The 20,672-nt window shown below is 37.7% G+C and overlaps 1 protein-coding gene across 1 annotated transcript in view; it reads right to left on the minus strand.

The window, feature by feature from the left end:
* Window positions 1-20,672, minus strand: part of sgcd (sarcoglycan, delta (dystrophin-associated glycoprotein)) — a 318,522-nt gene that overhangs the window by 228,309 nt on the left and 69,541 nt on the right. The window contains exon 2 of the mRNA XM_027273262.1: window positions 12,530-12,614. The gene's annotated coding sequence lies outside the window, so the exon portion shown is untranslated. The remainder of the gene's footprint in view (window positions 1-12,529; window positions 12,615-20,672) is intronic.

The following is a 20,672-nucleotide window of genomic DNA, read 5'->3' on the forward strand; positions in this document are numbered from 1 at the left end:
ATGATCTACAGTTAACAACGAAGCATAAACATCCAGGATTTCAGGCTGCGAATTAGCAAACTTTAGCTGCCCAATATAAAAAATATTGTTGTTATGGAATTTTCTATCCGTAGGTTACACAAGGTCACGTGTGGGCCTTGAGGTCCTCAGCAGTATTAGTTGTTTGGCTTTGGTTAAGAACTGTAGGTGCCAGTCTATCTCAACACTGTGGTGGCCAGGGTCAGAGAGACCTATTGCTGCCTTCTTAGACATAATAGATAGTTCACCGTTGACGGTCCAATCTGCGTAAACAGACATCTGTGTCTCCAGACTAGAATATGCTGACAGTAACATCTGCATGGGTAAAAACATTCTCTTTGACTAATTCTGGGCGTGTAGTATTTGTGGTGTTATCTTGAGGTTTTAAGTCTATCCACCAGGATGAGTTGTGCAGAATGTGATACCGACTCAGGCACTTCTGATGAACTTTGAGAGTGTCTCTAATTCTCCTTGGCCAAGCGTTAATAAATACTGTAATACAGCATATGACATTAAAATCTCCTGAACACTTTCTTCACTCCACAACAATTGTTTGTAGATAATCAGTGATATTTTACTACTTTTACGTGCCATCAATCACAAATTGAAGCTCTTCAACACTGACTGAAAGACACACAACTGGATTTTTGCAGCCTCAAAAATGACCAGTGATTTCAATCGATGCCTCTGAGAATCTCTAGAAAATCCAACATCATTATCTTCAGCAAAGTGGCATGTACTGTGAGACTACAAAAGCCTTTTTCTCATGCCTAGTTAATGGTCTGTATTCGCACTTTGTGTGACTCAGTAAAGAGACACACCAATTTTGTTGCAGTATCACAACACCTGGACCGTTGCTGAATGTCATCCTGTCATCCTGTCGGCTGTGTTTCTCCTGCAAGCTGCCTGATAAAACAAAAAAGGTCATTGAGGCAATGTTAAAAAAATGATCTGGGAAAAGACAGTTCCTGCTGCTCAGCGACTCTCTCAACATTACTTAATCTAAGTCTTTGATAACTTCCAAAGAAAGTTTTTGTTGGCAGGTGAATGCAAACTAAACAAATTAAAGAGGCATCAGGATGAAACATTTGGAGGTCATGATTAGATATTAGTGCTCTGCTGTGATGCGTGGGAATGACAAGGCAAAGAGGAACTTCAATTAATTGTTCCTCAGAGGATGTTGTTTTATTTATTTTTTAATTTGTGAGAGGCAGATGGAAAGAAAAGAGGGGGGGGGGGGGGGGACATGAACGATGACAGAAACTGCCAGAAGATTCAGAGAGAGCGAGTGAGAGAATCAGCCAACCGTTCACTGAACCTGGTGGTGTATGTAATGTTGCCATGACGACACTAACTTCCCCTAACAAAGCAGGGTAGCTGTCAATATTCCCTCCAGGCAGTATGGGACAAACTGGGACAAACCTGCAGCTGCTGACAGACGCCAAGTTGTGCTGAGTCTCTCTGAAGTGCTGCTGCCCATAATGAGAGCTTCCATGAGTGAAGAGGTTTCAGCGGAAGCAGGTTTGATTGTCTTAAAATTGCTCAGGGAAATATAAACTAAGTAAACTTCAAAACTTATGCTGATGCAACGACTAGAGAGGGAGAGGTAAGCATATATCTTACTTTAACACATTGTCCTCTAAGGAATAAAATGTGTAAATGCTTTGATCTTTGTTAAGGTGTAATGCATACATTTCTGTATGTTTTCCTAGGTTAAAGGGTTTATTCAGGGGGAAGCGTTATGTTGTCTCCTTGTAAGACAAAGGCTTTCACAGTAGGTGTCATAATACAATGGTTATGCTTCATTCACATCACCGTCCTTTAATGTTACTTGGCAGCATTACTGTCAATGTAAGCTACAGTAGCTTCATCAAAATGGACAACAAAAGAGAGTACAAAAAGAATCGGAAGGCCAAACTGCACAGACAATGAGAACGTTCTCCTCGATGAATACAGAAAGCACAAGCACATAATCCAAAGTAAATTTAACCTAGCCAAATAGACACAGGCAGATGATGTGGCAGAAGCAGTAACATCAAACAATGTATGAAAACAAACCGTACAGTGAAGACAAATTAAAATATTACTTTGACGGCAAAAAGATGATCAAAAAACTCACCCCTCACAAGATTGACTTCTCTGTTATCGATGCAGCTCGACTGCTTTTCTTTTCACGTTTTGTCTTGTTGAGTGGGAATAGTTGAAGTAATTTCTGTACTGATGAGGATTTAAGATGCGTCGTGTTGTCATAATTCAGACAGAACTTGACATCATAGCAATGCATGCAGAAAAGTTGAATGTTCGGCAACTAGAATGACTAGACTTTGCGGTAAGGGAGAGTATTTTCAAGCAGCTCTCTGAGATTGAAGCTATTCTCTGGTGCTGATGCATTTGATGAATGTCAAATGTTACAGGAGCTCCTTTGTTCCACCGAAATGACCATTCAGATATAATGAGTTTAACAAGAATGTCTGTTCCATCTCTTCATATTCTGTGATTATATCCTCATGAATATTCATTTCCTATGAGGACACTAACTGAATGAGATGACACTGGCTTCTCACTTTCATTTTCTCATTAAGCTGCGGTGGTATCTGTTTCCCTTAACTATGAAACATTACCTTTTTTGTATTGTAAATTAATCATACTCCCCTGTTATTGTTTTTCTTCTGTACTCAAATTTGTCCCGGAGTATCATGAGGACTGAGAGCTGTCGTTTTTTCCCCTTCAGCAATATTAAATCTATGCAATGAGACTGTTAATAAGTATGACTGTTATTAATCTAACTTGTTAGGGACGGTGGCCATTTCATCTGCAGAAATCGAATTGTAATTGCTCTATTAAAATTCTGTCATCGGAATACATCAAGCAGTATTTTATTGTAATTACATTATAACCACAAAAAAGTGTGGCACAGCAGATTTTTAATTTACTGCGGTGTCTTTCCAACGGCCGCAAAAATTACGATTGACAGTCCAACTGTACGGAGGCAGTCATCATTCCGAAGTGTAATGTGACAGCAGATAAAAAGGTATTACTTTTATTACCGTCACGAACACCAGGTGAATATCTGATATCATTCAATTTCTAAAAAGAAAATTTGAATTTAAATTTTCATTTGACCCATTTGCTTTGTTTTTTTTATTTTTTTTTTTATTTCAGTCTTGTCTTTCCCATTCTGTTATTACGTTTCTTTAACTTAATCGTGGTTATACATTTAGGAACATCAGTCCATGAGGGGTGAGAACTAGATGAGCATAAGTGACATCTGACCACCTCTACAGGAGAGCCAAAATAATATTACCCCACTCTAATTCATTATTATCACCTTAAATGTTTTTTTTCCATCTTACGAATGCACATATGCGCTTTTATCACCAAACAGTTAAGCGTGTTCAGTGTTTTAACTCAAGTAGAAAGAATTCATTAAGTACTTTCATTTTATATGTATTTAATTCAACTTTTAAACATAATGTACGCTCCTCTGGTTTCAAACCCAGTATGTTTCTTTTTTATTTTATTTTTTTAATTTATGATTATCTGTGTGTCAACACCTGTAGTTTCTGTTTATGGTTCCAACTGGCTTATTAAAAATGGTAAACATGAAGTCTCTGATAGGTTACTTCATTTAACTTGTTTTCATTTGACAGTTACATAACTGTAGGTTTTTTTTAATTACCTTTTTCACTATTTTTTTCACTTTACTGGCACTTGAAATGTGGTGAAATGTATTTTATCTATTAGGATTTAGCTTTAATCTCATGAAGTCAGATATGTGAACTAGATTTGGGACAATCCAAAATAGTCCCAGAAACAGAGAAAAATAGTGTTACACCCTGTGTAATGAATGACATGATGGGAGGGGATGGCTGTCATGATCAGTCGACTAAAGTGATATAACCCCCCCCCCCCCCCCTCATCCCACTACAGTCAGAGCATGTAGTCAAAACACTGCTGCCTTATGGGCTGGTCCATGGAGTAAATACGATACAACTGCTAGTCTTCTGGAAAGCTGACGTGCATCAAGACGCCACTGACATGTGCTCACTTTGACAACAGTGGGCACGGGTTGTTTTGACACGTGTCACATGCTGCCAGCATGTGGTGCGCTCGATTTTGTAAATTTGAGGGTTTTTTTTTTAATTCACAAAAGCTAAACGTGAAATGTACATAGCACGCAGCCGTGTTGCTGCCGTCTCAGAAGTGGAGCGTCTTCCCCTTCAGCAGTCACATTTACATACCTGCTAATCTGAGACCTCAGAAATGGGGAACATTTCAAAAGCAAAGTGAGGTGTGTAATGTGCCAAAGCTGTGCCAGAGATTGCAACAGCATTTTTTATTCACTGCATTTATCAGTATTTCTTTCTCTTCATATCTTTTACAAAGCAAAGGTAGACAGAGCGAAACAGGTATCATTCATGTGCATGCTAAGAAATAATATTTGGTGTATTGTTGAAACAGCACACCTTAGGAGTTGAAAGGCTTAGATGTGCTGTACAAGGCCAGGAACAGGTTGTGATAACAAAAATGAAAATAAATAAATGAATAAAAAGAAAAAGGTGTAGAAAAAAAGTGTCATAAATCAGGATAACTATGAGGAAAAAATGTGATCTGGGAGACGGCTATGGGGGAAAATGGGAAATGAGGACCGTAAGCAAGTATGCATATTTAATGTTAATTTCTCACAGCACAGCTTCTGTGTAGGTGGACTTACACAGTATCGGCAAGTAAAAGCAACAAACTTTGCAATAGCCAATGGGTTCTGAAATTATTTTTTGGCCAATGAGTTCCACCTCCTTCACTCTTTACAAAGACTGCTGCAATTAAGTTTTGCTTACTTTGCTATCAACACTTCTGGTGTCAAAGTTTTGGTTCCTTGCTTAAAGATTCTGTTTGGAGGAAGTAACCTGGTTATATTACTGCTGGTCAACAAAGTTTTTATGAGCCATGATCAAATTTCATACACACTGAAGAGAAACATGAAGAAACAAAAATGAGAAAAAAAGGAAATGGGAAAAGAAAAAAAAAATTAAAATGGGCATTACAGCTTCAGTGTTTCTTTTAGAAAGCATACAGCAGGATGACACTTTTGATCACTCAAAGTGTGGGTCAATGTTGGATCTCTTTCTTTAGCTTCTTCTCTCTTTCTCCACTTTACTTGTTTTCCATTTTGCCATTGCCTCGTTTTTAACAAAAATTGAGTTATTTGTATACAGCTCAGGCTCAAAGTGCAGGATAACAACATTTCAGAAAACATTTGATAGTATAAAAGTCCAAAAATGAGGGGGCGTAAGTGGAATCTATGGCATTCCACGCATAACCCTTCCCCACTCCCGCTGTATGCTGAAATACTTGAAAAATACTGTTTTCTGGCATGCAGTGACTATCACAGAAACACACATGCAGTACACACTCACATGGCACAGTCACAGCAACCACACAAACACAGCAGCTTCCCTCCTGGCTGGATTAGTGGCTGGCTTATAATGCAAACTGCTGATTTATGGTGTAATCTAGTTCAGGGAGGGACGGCTTCTCATACTAAGAGGCAGAAAGACCAGCGCCGACCTTTGGTGTCCTGCTCAGCTTGTCAACAAACTCTCAGCACTACGAGAAGGAGGACAAGTCTGAATTAGAATGAAGCGAGCAGGTGAATAACGAAAAGTGGATGAATTTAATTCACTACCTGGTTAGAATGATGATGGTGGTAGTGCCAGAGTTATATACAAGAAATGGGTCTAATTATCCAGCACACACAAGTAAATCCACCATGTTACCCACTGAGAAGCTCAGTGAATATCATAGAAATATTTTTCTGTACAAACCTTTTATTTGTTGCTTGAGCTCAGTGTTCAACCTCAGGATATTGCTTGGGATGAAGGCATTTGTATGTTACATGGTACATAATACATGTAGTACACTGTTCGGACAGTATTATGTACATGAAACCTGATAATTGTATGAAGATATGTTGTTTTTATAAGAGAAGTTAAAACTCTACTTTCTGACCTCCACAGCCCTGGGTAATCTCTGCATGAATTGGCCATAGTTGTCAAATTGTCTCTTTTGGAAATTTTCCAATAAAACTTCCCCCACCAATCTGGTGTTGGAAAAGTGTTGGAGCAGGAGTTCTTGATGCTGTTCGGTTCGGTTGACAAGCACTTAGCTTGAAGCATATTCAGCTACATGGCAATCTGACTCTTAGATTTTGATGTTTCATGGGTACAAGTGACCAGTTTGGTCTGATCAAACATGAATATTTAACATCCAGGACCCTGAATATTCCCTGCCAAAGTTGATATGACTTGGTCATATCTTTGACCTAATGATCAAGATAACAATAAGATCTGGTGATCCTCTGATCCTTTTTATCTGTGGAGGACTATTAATAACTAAACTGTAGCCAGTTGCTGCTGAGGTCTTGCTTGTGATCTGAACCAAAGGGGAGGAAGAGACAGATTTACAGACCATTACTATGGTAAACATAACCATGTCTGAGCTCCGATTTGTTCCAATTTAAACCAGCGTTGTGTATCCCCCTCAACTGCTTATAAATAATGCATTTGGAAGTTGCAATTTGTAAATGGTTCTGCTTTTTCTAGATATATGGCTGTAAATAGGTTTAGGTATTGTGTCCGTTCTGGAATTTTCCAAATATTGCCCTTCAGTTACTGTCAGATATGAACTCAAATGAATCTCTCATATTAAAGAAACAGGCTAAGATTTGGTTCATATTAGCTGAGTCTGAACAAATCCCTGTCTAACCCTGAGCCTCTGTCTTACAGTAATTGGTACAAGTTCTACCGATATCTACATCAATTATGCTCACCTTTTCTACACATTTCTATACATGTTTATTTGACCACTGTCTTTAACCAGCCTCAGTGTCTACATTTGGGTCCGAATATCTGGTGCAAATAACCTGATTAGTGGCAGCACTAACTGCACTATGAACCTCAAACTCCAAAATCTTAGTTAGGGAACATGTAACCCTCATTAAAATCAAACCTGGCTTGTCTGTGATGCTTCAAAAACTGAGAAGAGAGAGGAAAAAGATCTGATGTTATAGTCAGGATTTTCTACTTCTGTTTTGTTTTTGATGCCCATTTATTCTTACAAACAGGGGAAGTCAAAGACATCTTAATTAGTAGAGATGGGACGGGATCTCTGTTGAGGGTGTGTTGTTGTGATATATTTAAAGTAGGAAAAGTGGGTCAGTCTACAAACTGATGAGCCCTGTTGACCGATGAATGCTTTCATTGCTGGGTGTAATGTAGCCTTGATAGCCCTTTAGTTAAAGGAAGGCTTTGCTGTTTTTCAACCTGTTTTGTATCATTACAGTGTAGGGTGTATATGCCAATGAACAAGTATACTCAGAGGTTCTTGTACATTTGCCAACAAACCTGGCTTCAAGTGTTTTCAGAAAGATATTTTTGGTTCACTGTTTATCTGTAACACAAGAACTTTGAGAGCAGATTGGGAATTTATTTTCCAGAAGCTGAGGATTGTACACGCACAGTGCTGATCAGGGAGGATGTACAGCTCACAAAACTCTGATCAAACCATCAAACTAGTCAGTGCTGATCAAATTTGAACTGCATTGCCGATTTCTCTCCTCAAATGGTTTCAGGGATGTATTTTAGCAGAATGTTCGGCATTATGAGAAAATGTTCAACGATGACACAATTCTTTCCTGTATGAAATTGGCACAGGGTTACCCTTTTCTTTTCACCTGTTTTCTCTGATCATGTAAACCATTTCTGTATTTTGACAACATAGAGAGACCAGTTTTATGAAAAGACCATTTTTCCAGTGGTGAATTTTCTCTTTAACAACAACATTTTGAAATTCAAATGTTAGACTCTGATAGCTCTACTGTAGTATTTTATGGTCTACTGTAGTTTCAATCATAACTATAATCCTTATGAGGCCACAAGGCCGTGTCACTGATTCTGTGTTTGGTTTTAGAAGATTATGTTTTTAAGATAATTATACTTTACCTAATTTATCTTAGGAAGTGCCACTCGACCAATTCATGCTAATTAAGGTCGTGTAAATGTGTCTATTCATTTTAAAAATGCTTTGGATTCAACATCAACATACCCCCTCATATTCATTAAGATAGTTTTTAGATGAAATATTTGCAACCACATTTACACATTAGACAAATCAACCCATACATAGTTCAGTGACATAGAAACTGATGAGAGATTTTCTGAGTGTCATGGATGTGTTACGCAGCCTCCCTAAAGGTAAAGCTTAGACTCCGGAGAAATAAAGAAAGAAAAAAAAGGCCTGTTTATGTTTTTCTTCATCATCTCTGTGTACAATGGAAGAGAAATTTCATGTAACTCTGTAATGCATAGCCCTAAGCAGTGCACACGCACAGTGACTTATTTTCTTCAATCCCCATTATCACTGAATCCCATCCTCATCCGCACATTGTACACACTCGCTGTAGGACTCGCGGTAGCCTGATGGATGGGCCTGCTTCAACTGGAGCAATGAAACAATTATTCCGGCGCTCCATCTCTGTCAGGATTCTTTTCAAACAGTTCACTGTTCGGAAAAGAAAAGGGCCCATAACTCAAACCAGTGCTCATTTGAATAACAGTTTATGCGTGTAGGTGTGTGCATTTTTATATATTTTAGAGCTATATTATATTTTTACAGCTATGAAAAAAAAGGAGTATTTAGTTCAGAAGTTCAAAGGCTGTGAATAAACATTAAGGCAAACAACTGGAGAAGCACAAGTTCAGCAAAACACTAAAGTTGCTGTTCACTGCTGGAACAGGATGTGTGTTGGCGGGACAGAAACAATCTTGGCACTGCTACAGTAATGTGAAATGCAAGATGATAACACCAGAGCAAATCAAAATATTGAAGTATCTTCATGAAGATATCATTACAGAGACTGAGCATAGCTTTTCGTTGACAGATTCATAGCCCATATTACATTAATTCACTTGTTTAGAAACATTATATACAGCACATTAAAGGTTTAACGCTGTAGGTACCCCCTCTGGCATCATTCCGGGATGCACAGGGCTCTATAGTCAAGTCATCAAGAAAGTATATAACATCTGGTTAGACTTTCAAAATAAAGTTTGAACATTTAATGTAAGACGACTGTACTTTGGTTGGGTTTAGGAAAAAATATGAAAAATTAAGATGAAAATTACGTTGTTTCATACCTGATGGAACTTAAATACATTCGTGTTAGGGTTATTTACACACATAGCTTATGTAAAGTGCAATTCAGTTTTATTTAGTCATAGAATCATAGAAGTTATCTCATGACATATAGAGCAGGTCTAGACCGTAATCTTTAGAATATTATTGACTCAGCAATTTCCACCATGAATCACTGCACTTGGCGAAGATGGCAAGAAAGAATGTGACCAGTTGTTGAAAGTAAAAGAAGTCAGTGTATTCTTTTTGTTTCACGTGTATTACTGTTTACAATACAAAAGGACGTTTCACTCCCGTGTGGTTTGACACGTCCACTCCAACCTCCTCCTACTATGTCAACGACACATCAAACCATTAAGCTACACGACCACATCCAGAATTTATACTACAACATATCTTCCGGGGTAGAGCCACTGACCAACTGGCAGCATTTGACAAGTTGGGAGTAAGAACTGACACAGACACAAATTCTTGCCAATGGTACAAACATTTGCTTTGCATGTTTTCAATTGTGTCAAGACATTTACTTCCTAAATGGCTTCCTACTGTTTATTTTTAGCTAGATTGTTTTGTGGATATGCTGGAAAACTCAAGCTGTCTGCTTTTCAACTTTTACTGCAGCCATCTGCTTTGGGTCATGGCCAGATTCTATTCTGTTCTATCTGTTTAACTTTACAAAAGGAGAAATGGGTTTTAATGGAGACAAGACAGATGCTCGTTGTTCTAAAAATCTGCATTAATACAATAAGCTTGTTGACCAACTGCCTCTTAGATTTATTTCTGCTTATTTTGGCAAAAACTGCAGTTTATATCTGTGACTGGAATTAAAGTTCATCGGTGCCAAACTGGTAATGTGAGAAGGATTGCATAAGAGCCACAGACTGGGAATTGGGAGTCTTACTTATGAGAATAAGGCCAGTTTTAGAAAGTTATGGAGGTGGAGGTGTTGTATCTGAAACTACTTAAAACTTTGGACATTAAGTCTTTGTACCAAAATGTATCTGCTTGTTTGTTGAACAAAAAATGGACGCAGCTTCTTTCAGTGGGTATGAGTGAAAGGAGGGTAAAGAAGGGGAAGGATATAGACGAGTGTGTGACTTTACTTGACCTCTAGGTGAAAAAACTAATACATAGATAAATAAATAAATAAACTGTTTCCTTTTTTTCCACTCAGGTGAGCTGACTCCAGTCTAAAAGTGACTTCACCGAGTCAACACGTTGAATATCTGCTGATGTCACTACTTTGGCAGAAAGTGTTTTTGCTGCCACTTCCTTTCAGATTATTCCAAAAAGCAGAGAGCAGCATTTTATTCAAACAATGTCACTGTGAGTTCATATATACACCTCCACGCTTCCCGCATAATTAACTTTGGAGCCAGTTGCCAGTTACCATGGAAGTGTTTTTTTGTTAATTATGAATTATTGTCAGGTATTGTGGTCAGTGCAACATCGTTACTGCAGAACTAATGAAGCTACTTAAAACCAAAAGGTAATTAGTGAGTTGGAGGGGAAGAAAAAGGGGGGTCTGAGTGAGAGAAATAAATAAACAGAAGGACGAGGAGAGGAAGTGTCACCTTATTTCATGGCTGGACTACACATGGACAAAATTGGCGGTTTTTAACCAAAATTAACAAAAAGCACAGGTTGTGTCTGCAGTCAAAAGTAGTTTCAATAAATCCTGACTTCCAAATTTGAACTTTCTTCAATGAATGTTCTGTATTTTATGGTGCTGTTAGACCGCCTCATACAGGTGTATACCTCCTTTGTGTACGACATGTCAGACAGCCAACAGTTTAGTGACCGCAGGGAAAATGTTGTTTTTGAAAGACTAAACACCTACTAATATGGACTGAAGCAGAATATTTTGTTACATAAAATCATGTTGTGAATTTTGTAAATTATTACATCCATCTTCTATCAAACAACTTTGACTTTTGGACTTTATACCACCGTGGAGTTACAGTATTGGAAATGTTTAGATCAATTCAGTTCAATTTTATTTATATAGCGAAAAGTTATATAACAAAAGTTATCTCATGACACTTTCCATACAGAACAGGTCTAGACTGTACTCTTTATAATATTATTTACAGAGACCCAACAAATTCCACCAGGAACAAGCACCATGATACAGATGCTAATGCTCCCAGGCAAGCCCCATGATCACATCCTCCATCAGCTGTGCAGAGAGTGAATTCACAGATTTAGGAGTTAATTCAGCAGATATCTTAATCACTACAAGACTGAACTAGCGAGGCAGGTTTATGTTCATGTTTATGTGTGGTATTCATCCAGTTTGGGGAAACTCCACGATCTTTAATGTTGGCTGGTACTATAATCATCTCTGTTGCTAGGTCGTTACCACATCACTGCCATGCCAGTAAAGCACACCCTTGAATGTAATATTGCTTAATTGACCACGGCTGATGGTGCTCATGTTAACTAATGTATTCATTATTTAATGATTTATAAACATGCTATTTACAAAATCATTAATTAACAGTTAATTAATACAATAATAAACTGTAAAAGTGGCTAATCAATATTAGTGTGGTTGACAAAACGGATTATTAACATGTATGTCATAGTCCACAGCAAAGAGAAAACTATTTTTACAAAAGTTTTTTTTAGCCTCACATTATAAATAAACAATACTTATATTTGACTGTCAAGTGCGTGTTATACAAGCAGGATAATTGAGTCCAACTCGGAGAGGATTATCCCTGATTTACAATAATGCACTCGTACCTCAGCTTTAATCGCTTGTATTAATTCATGAGCTGCCCACAAATTTCCCTGTGAAACCACAGAAAAGCAGTAACAAGCCCAGTAAACTCATGAAAACCACCAGTTTGCTTCATTAACTTTTTCCATCTCTGTTCACACATTCTCATGAATAATTCCTCATTTGTTTGAGATCTGACTGAAATGGAAATGAAATACAGCTCTTCACAAGCACAAGTGTCAGTGATGCACACAATAAACACTTTAAAAGGGGCACTGCTGTGATTTAGTTTGCGTCTTATGAGTTGCAGATTACAGAACAAATGGTAAAATTCGATGGATGGGGAGGCTGAGATATTCTGTCTTTTAATCCCATGTGTCCCAAACACACTAGATCCAACATTTCCCATTAAGCAACACTTTAATTGAAAACTCCCTGCCTCCCAAATTTTCACATTTTTTTAAAACTCCACACCACTAGACTGTAACACAGGCTTCATGTTAAATATGTTCAGTTTCAAGCCCAATCTGGGATAACCCTGATGACATCACTTGTAAAATCTAAATACATTTTAGTTCAGTTAACAATACTCACACGTCACGCTGAGACAGTTATGGGTCGCTGTAATCATTCCTCCTCTCCATACTGGCCTTAAAGAGATGTGCCAAGACTACGTACACTGTAGAGAAATAGGAGACAAAAGTCACAATTCTTGTTAGCACACAATGTACATATGTAAGTATGAATATTTGGATTCTGTAGCTGAAGTGGTTAAAGCACCTGTGTGCATCCTGTAGATAAAGAACGTATAGGATAATTAAAAGGGAGATATGACAGCAGACCGAGACTTAATGCATATTTCCTTCTAATCCATCACATGTTCCTGTGACATCCATCATAATTTACTAAACTTCAAACTTTACTGATCACTACTTGTAACTTGCAGCAGATGTGATGATAAATAATGAAGGGGAAATGATGCTGCAGCAGTGAAGAGAGGCAGGAAATCAAAGATAAACATAATGATTGATTCAGATCTACAGTTATATGTACACTATGAATATAACTATGATATGCATATTTTAGATTGTGCAAATTGTGTCATATTCAAATAGAAGAAGGTCATGCAGGAAGTGATGAGGCACACAGATATCTAAACTAACCAAAGTTTCAAACTTTCCAAACAAGGAAAACATCTATTGTAATTTATCTGTTCATCCAACAACTCAAAGTTTAAAAAAACAACAACAAATAAACAGGCAACCACCTCCGTGTAACAGAACATTTTCATTTTGGCTCAAGCAAGCAATATTTTCTCACTCTGATGGTTAAAATAAAAGGTTTTCATCACATACATACTGATACTGTTGTGTGAATATGACTGAATATTTGTGTCACAACAAGCCGTCCAACCTAAACAATAAAATACTTTGTGTCACTGCCTTCCAACTGTGACAAATTATTCATTAGACTGCTGTTTGAACTGCCACCGCTGTGGTTTTTGTGGTATGGAGCTTGAGCCAGGCAGCTATTAGTTTAACTTAGCATACAGATGTTAATGCTCCCAGGCAAGAAATAGGCATAGCACACTCCCCAGATAGACATATTTACATTTTTATTTTTGTACAGATTAATATGAAATAAACAGTGAGCTGTATGGATACTAACAGAAGGAATCATCAGTGATGGTCTGTGAAAGGTTGGGATTTCATTCTTTCTGGTGTTGTAAATATTGGGGCATGTACAGGGTTTGGGTGTGTCTTCCTCCACACCCACTTTTGTAGCCAGCGATAACTCTCAAAGCCAAAGGCAAAATAAAGCACAGTACAATTAGATGAAGAAAATACACCATGCTCAACCACGAACAGTGGGTAAGTTTAGAGGTTATTTAAACAAAAATAAAGCTTAAAAAACAACAAGAGCGAACTATGGTGTCACCTACAGCAAACACAGGAAGACTTTATTACACCCAATTAATCATTAAATACCTCGGGCAATGCATTTTGTCCTGGCTCTGCTTAGTGCGAATATTATCAAAGTCTAATGTGTTGGTCTGTTTGATCTCCATTGCCATGAGAAAAAACGCCTTGAGGCATTTCTGTGTCATACTAATCTTCAGTTATTATTATTTTTTTTTTAATTCTGGACAAGAGAGTTGTTTCATCAAGTCTATATACATCTGCATCTGTTTTTAGCTGTCTCGAATGTGCAAATACACAAAACTTTATGTGGTAATAGGGTGTCGACCAAAGAAGTGTTTGCACTATTAGTAAATATTTTTGACTTAAACTCTGGTTGGGGGAGGTAACAACGGTCAGTACCACTTCCAGCACCTGCCTTACACTACAGGTAGCTGATGACAAACGCCCCAATCAGATGTCTTGTTTCAACATCAAGTTGGCCGTGGATTGGTGGTATTGGTGGATGGATGGGGCGGCTGTGGCTCACAGGCAGAGCGGGTCGTCCACTAATCAGATGATCGGCGGTTCAATCCCCCGGCTCGTCTGCATGCCGAAGTGTCCTTGGGCAAGATACTGAACCCCAAGTTGCTCCCGAAGGGCCATCGGTGTGTGAATGTGTATGAATGCTTAAATCCTTAAACTGATGAGCAGTTGGCACCTTGCACGGTAGCCAATGCCATCAGTGTATGAATGTGTGTGAATGGGGTGAATGAGATATGTAGTGTAGAGCGCTTTGAGTGGTCGGAAGACTAGAAAGGCGCTATATAAGTACAGTCCATTTACCATGCCTTTTTTTGGTCAGCTGACCACTCAAAGCACTTTTCCAACAATTCGTCACTCACACGTCCATAAACTGATGGCACAAGATGCCATACAAACACCAACAGCACAGCCATCGGTAGCAATTTGGGGTTCAGTATCTATCTAGGACCCTCGGATAGGAGCCAGTAAGTAAATCAGTAACCCTCCCATTATGAGACGCCCCACAGTATAGAGAAAGCTCTTGATTGAGGCACGCCTACTTGTTATGTTCATGGATGAACTGGATTGGTATCAGCTCTTTGTCAATGTCATTATATAATTCAGCAATGCATCTAAAAGTTTTATTCATTAGTCACACTGCGCTGCTGACTCAGCCTCATGTTACTGGAAAAAAAATGATGGAAGCATTGAGGTATACCCATTTTAAATCTGTTAAAAAACTTAACATCAGCAGATACAGTTCAGGCAAAAAGAATAAGCTGGATCTTGTATTGTGAAAAATTAAGATGAAGTTGCTCTTTATGAGTTCTTCCATAATCACTATGAAACTACTGAAGGGATATTTTGGCATACTGTAACTCAATTAGAACCGATCTCTTAGTAATGAGAAAATTGATTTATGTGTGTCCTAGGGGTCTTATTTGGACAAAACAGCATTGCTATCCAAAATTATAACTCTGTATAATTAATGAATAATAATTAACTAATTTAGTTTTTCAGTGGAACACTTGATGCAGAAAAAATGTATGGAGGGAGATTTTCTATGGCTCCACTAAGGCAGGACAGATGATTGTAGTGCACAGAAAGAAATTCTGTGAAAAAGTGATGAGACAAAGAATAACAAGACGGCAGGCTGTTAAAACAAAACTCTTGGCACCTTGTTTGAAAATGCTGCATGCTCATTTCTCAGCTCTAATCCCGTTAACGGAAGGAACCCACTGCCATTATCGGTCTCTCCACACATATGGTAAAGAAAAAAAAGTGCAGAAACAAGATTTCTATTCATCAGTCCACTAACCCACACAGCCACCTCTCTCTGCCTCAACAGTGTTGTTTTGTGGAGACAAACTGGACGGAAAGAGCAACTATTTGGATTTACTGTATCTCTAGGAAGCGAGTAAAGCTGAGGTTGGCGGAACAGGTCAAGAACAATCCCATGGACAGTTACTGTTGGGCTACGTAGAAGATGTGATGTTAACTCAGTTAACTTAATTTGTGGCTGAACAGTAAATCCACTTGACTTGCCAAATTTCTAGATGCAGTCACAAACAATTTGGAGACTTTTGCCATTGTTTTGGATCTCTGCTCCATGATATTGGATTTCAAATAAAAAAAACAAAAACACAATTACAACTTTGTTAAAAGTACTGACTCAGTTTTAAAATGTGTGTCCACATCCCTATTGGGTAAACAGTGTCAGACTTATAGATCTTTTTAAACATAGTGCCCCAATTTTAGGACAATGTGGCAAGGCAATGGACCTCAACAGAGCCAAAATAACATTTCATGCCAAACAGAGCAATGTCCCCTTAGATAACTCAAAGCAATGTTGCATAGAAACTGATTTATCTATCTATTTGTTATGATTATAATCTAGCAAGTCAACTTTGTTAACAGCCAAACATCAAGCAAGTCTAACAACACAAAACATAGCAGCCAGCTAATATTACTTACTAGTTTCTTGTGTTTTTCAACTACTCCTTTATTTTCTTGGACCCTGCCTGTTTCATGGACTTTATTTTGCTTGTTTGGATTTGTTTTTGCCTGACAATCCATAAGCTTTTGTACATTTGCAATTAAAACATTGTTCCGCTCCACTTCAGCCTCTGAGTCTGCATTTGGATCCTTCTCTTTTGTTCTCTGTTTTCTCTGCTATAACTGTGACAACGTAATGCTTTACAACACTAAGTCACAAAAAAAATCAAAATTTTATAATGTTGCTTTAAAAGCCATCAGATGATCTGAGAAGTGCAGGTGTGGAGTAAGTAGAAAAGAGCACTTCTGCAGGTGAAGTGTGGCATACTCTTTGTTTGTTTAGGGTCAGTCATTTTTGATGTCCAGCAACTATAGCTAAGATTAGACATCATAAGGTACTGGTCATACCTTACAAAGTAAGGCTGTAGCAGCAAAACCCCTCTGTTAATTGACATAAACTTTTTAATTTGTGTGTGGATGACTATATTACTGTGTTATTTCACAAGTTATACAGTATAGTCTCACTTTTATCTGTGTTATAAATGTAATAATTCTGCATAAAAAAACTGCTGGATAACAATGATAGGGAAGCAAAAGTGTCAGTCTGGAGCCACGTGACTCTTAGTTAAAATGGAGAGCTGGTACTGAAATAAATAATTAACCAGCAGAATTTCACCTTAGAAAATAACCGAAGCTCACACTTTAATTATAAAACAAACTCCCTCCTTCCTGTCTGCTAAACCACACAAATGAAGGCCCCGTTTCATCCAGCCAGCCACTGCTGCTAAAAAAGCTACACCTCTCTGTCAGGATGTTGTACAAAGTCGCTGGAATGGAAGATGGGAATGCAAAATGGGTTGTCAAACTTGAACATAATAGCTTGGCTGCTGTAATGTATTGCAGAGCCATCTAATCATCAGTAACTTTCGTACATCGGAAACTAAAAATGGCTGCTAAGTGGTGCAATTTATTCAGTCTTGTCACATTCAATTGACCACTTTTCACATTTTGCAGTTCTTGTCATAGTCTTAATGTTGGTAATTGCTTCTACAATGAGGGTGTGGATTTGCAAGCTAAAGAGGCGACAGACACCTGGCTCCTCACCTCAAAAAAATCTTTCAAAACATCCATCAATCTACACACAGCTTATCAAGTTAAATGTCTGTTTACCCCAAGAGGAATGATTCACCCTTGTGCTTTATAAAGAAAAAAATGACAGCAGACCTCCTGTGATGAGGCAACTTTTTGGAAACACTCGAATACAAGACTAAATGAAGTTACAGGTTCACTTTGAAAGACGTCTGACGCTTATGCCAGAATTAATTTGAAGCAGCAAGGTGCTGTAAGATGGAAAACACACACACACACACAACAAAACAAGTGAAGAAAATGAAGCAAGTTATGAAAACAATTCCCTGAAGAAGACTTTGCTGGAGTTACTTTACTTACTTTATACAGACAGACAGCAGTGGTTGGGCAACATAGATAATACATGAAGAGAAGGAGCACTAGTCGTAAGAAAGCGCTGAATCAGAGAAGTAAAGCTTTCTTCAATTCTTTGTTTTTTTTCTCATTGTTCCAGAGCTGCAACACCTAATTTGCTCCGAATATGACCTTATTAAATGACTCTGGTGTTTGTTAAAAGAAACCACCATTGTCACACCATTTTCTTCTTTGCTCTCGACAGGTAACAGTTATAATTATTGCATCCATTAACTTGAAAGTTTGTTCTTGAGAGTATAGTCTAAAAACACCAAGTGTAAACTAGACTAATCAGCTCTGTTCAGAGCAAGCTTCATTAGGCCAGATTTCAGGTTGGCATTAACAGCTCTCAACAGCGCTTTAACAAGTAGTGTTAATGGATTGACGTGATCCAAATAATGGAAAGTCGGCTATTAAAGTTACTGATCACTGATGAGTAAAATCACATTTTTAATGCAGTCCAGAACAGAACACATCTCCTGCCGCCTTTATAACACAGAAATATAATGAGCTACAATAGACATAATTATTGTTTTTGAAGCACAAGGTAATAGGATTTGTTAAACCACTTTAAACACAAGATGGATAGTGTAAATTAGCTGATGTTGAAGGTGTAGGTGTGTTTCCTTCCTTATTTTGCAATAAATTCCTCAGTGCATGCTATATTGGCCAAACAAAATAGCCTCACAATCTGTTCGTGTTCTTGATTTCATTGAAGAAACAAGTCAAGTTGAAGAAAAGTAATGCTGTTGTTAAAGACTTTGAACCAGAACTACAGGTAATAAGATTACCTTTAACGTATATTACCAATGACAGGTACTTTACCATAGTGGTCCCATTGTGTCAAAAAAACATTTGTGGAATGGAACTTGAGTTAGACAAAAGCCCATTTTTTATTCATATTCCACTAGAGATGTTAAAAAAAAACAGATATACCCTATGTTATTACTTCACAGCAGTGACAAAGTGAATTTGGTATTCAACCCAAGCATAACAGAGGATTTCTGACTAGGAGAGCTGATAACAGTATACTGCTTTTGTTACAATTTTTTTCCTTCTCTGTCTGTGTTTAATGTAATTTATTTTTTATTATTTATCAATGGTACTTTTTTGAATTTTCCAGTCTGCAATACAATAAATACAATAAATCAATCTGAACTGTAAAGCTTCAGAAGAAAAAGAAATATGTACATGTCAGCTTCTCTGTGTGTATTATTATTATTATTATTAATAAGCTTCACCTTGAATCCACTTTCACCTGTAGTGGACGCCCTCCTACCTAAAAATAAAAGTCCTGACTTATTTAAAGGTTTAATGTGGCCACAAAATAAGGATGGTTAGACTTAACTTTCTAAGCATCCATATAAACTGAATTGTACTTATATGAACTTGTTGGGTATTTTGAAGGAAACCATTGTTATATTTTGACTTTATGCTTTTTAAACATGTCATAACCAAGAGGATCCTGCATTTTAACAGAGTGAACAAACACCTGAATGACGACGTTGATGAGTTGATTCTCAAATATTTTCTGAAAAACTATGACAGCATCTTCGATAAACAGTTATTCTCTGTTGAAAGAACAATACCTTTTGAAATGATGCATATTCTAGAGCCGTTCAAAGATTAACTTCAGGTAATGAGCCTTTGTAATGATCTGAACAACACAAGGTCCTGCTTTGCTGTCAAAGCCAGTCTCAAGGTTACCTAAATGTTAAGATATGTAAATGATATTAAGAGACAGGAACTTGGAACAAAAGCCTTGATAAATAATCCTTGTGTAAAATGCAAATATCTTCCCTCTGGAAAAAGACCAACTGCTTTGCCTTGGCCACTCCCCCCGCCAAACTGCAAACGGGCCAAGGGCAGCAAAACCAAGTCTCAGGAATCTGTAAAACTTATCCTCAAACATATGTTTCAAGCTGGTTGAGATTACTCTGAGAAAAAGCATCATGCAGAAAACCACCCAATTATATACTCAATCCTTACTGCTCATCATAAATGACCAGTGTAATGTACTTTGATTTTCCTAACTCATGAATTTGTGTCCATATTTACTTTTGGAATAATTTTGTTGATGCAAGTCACATTGGAACATAACTTAAAAAATAAGTCATTGTTGACTTGTTTTCACACAGGACATGAATCCCAGTCTTCTTGGTATAAGACCTGTGTTCATTTGACCCAACATCCACCCCAAGAAATAAAAATTAACTTTTTTTTTCCAACTCTTTACGCGATGCCATGTGCCATGGATGGGTTGAATGAGTAGATGTAAGCATGGTGCATCTCAATTAGACAATGGTGATCAACGCTTGTTTCCATCCATTACCATTATTATATTATCGTATTACAAGTTGGTTCACGTAGATGAGCTGTAGGTGGCATCAATTCAAAACTGGAAGAAATTGGGATGGTAGGGTCGAGTGAAAACACGTCATTATGCTGTACTTTAATTTAAATGTTAAATTGCTTCCTTCATCAGAACTGAATCTCGCCACCAACCATAAATATGTGATGTGATATGATCCCATCAACCACAATTCACATCAACATTTTTTTTGCTTGCTTTTAAAGTTAGCCACATTATGTTGTGTTTTTTTTTTGTTTGTTTTTTTAAATTGTGTGACATACACAAAATATTGTCAGTATTAAAGTCATTATAAAAGGGCAGTGAAATTCCTGCTGGGCATAAATGCTGTATAAGCTCACCGGGGAGTTGTATACGCCTGTAATTGGGGACTGCATATTTGTGTGTGTGTGTGTTGAGGATGGGGGGTAGTGGTCCAACACCACAAGCAGCATTCAAAACATCTGTCAAAGGATAAACCTCTGTC

Source organism: Larimichthys crocea, chromosome XXII, assembly GCF_000972845.2.
Source record: "Larimichthys crocea isolate SSNF chromosome XXII, L_crocea_2.0, whole genome shotgun sequence".
In the NCBI taxonomy this organism is placed as follows: domain Eukaryota; kingdom Metazoa; phylum Chordata; class Actinopteri; family Sciaenidae; genus Larimichthys; species Larimichthys crocea.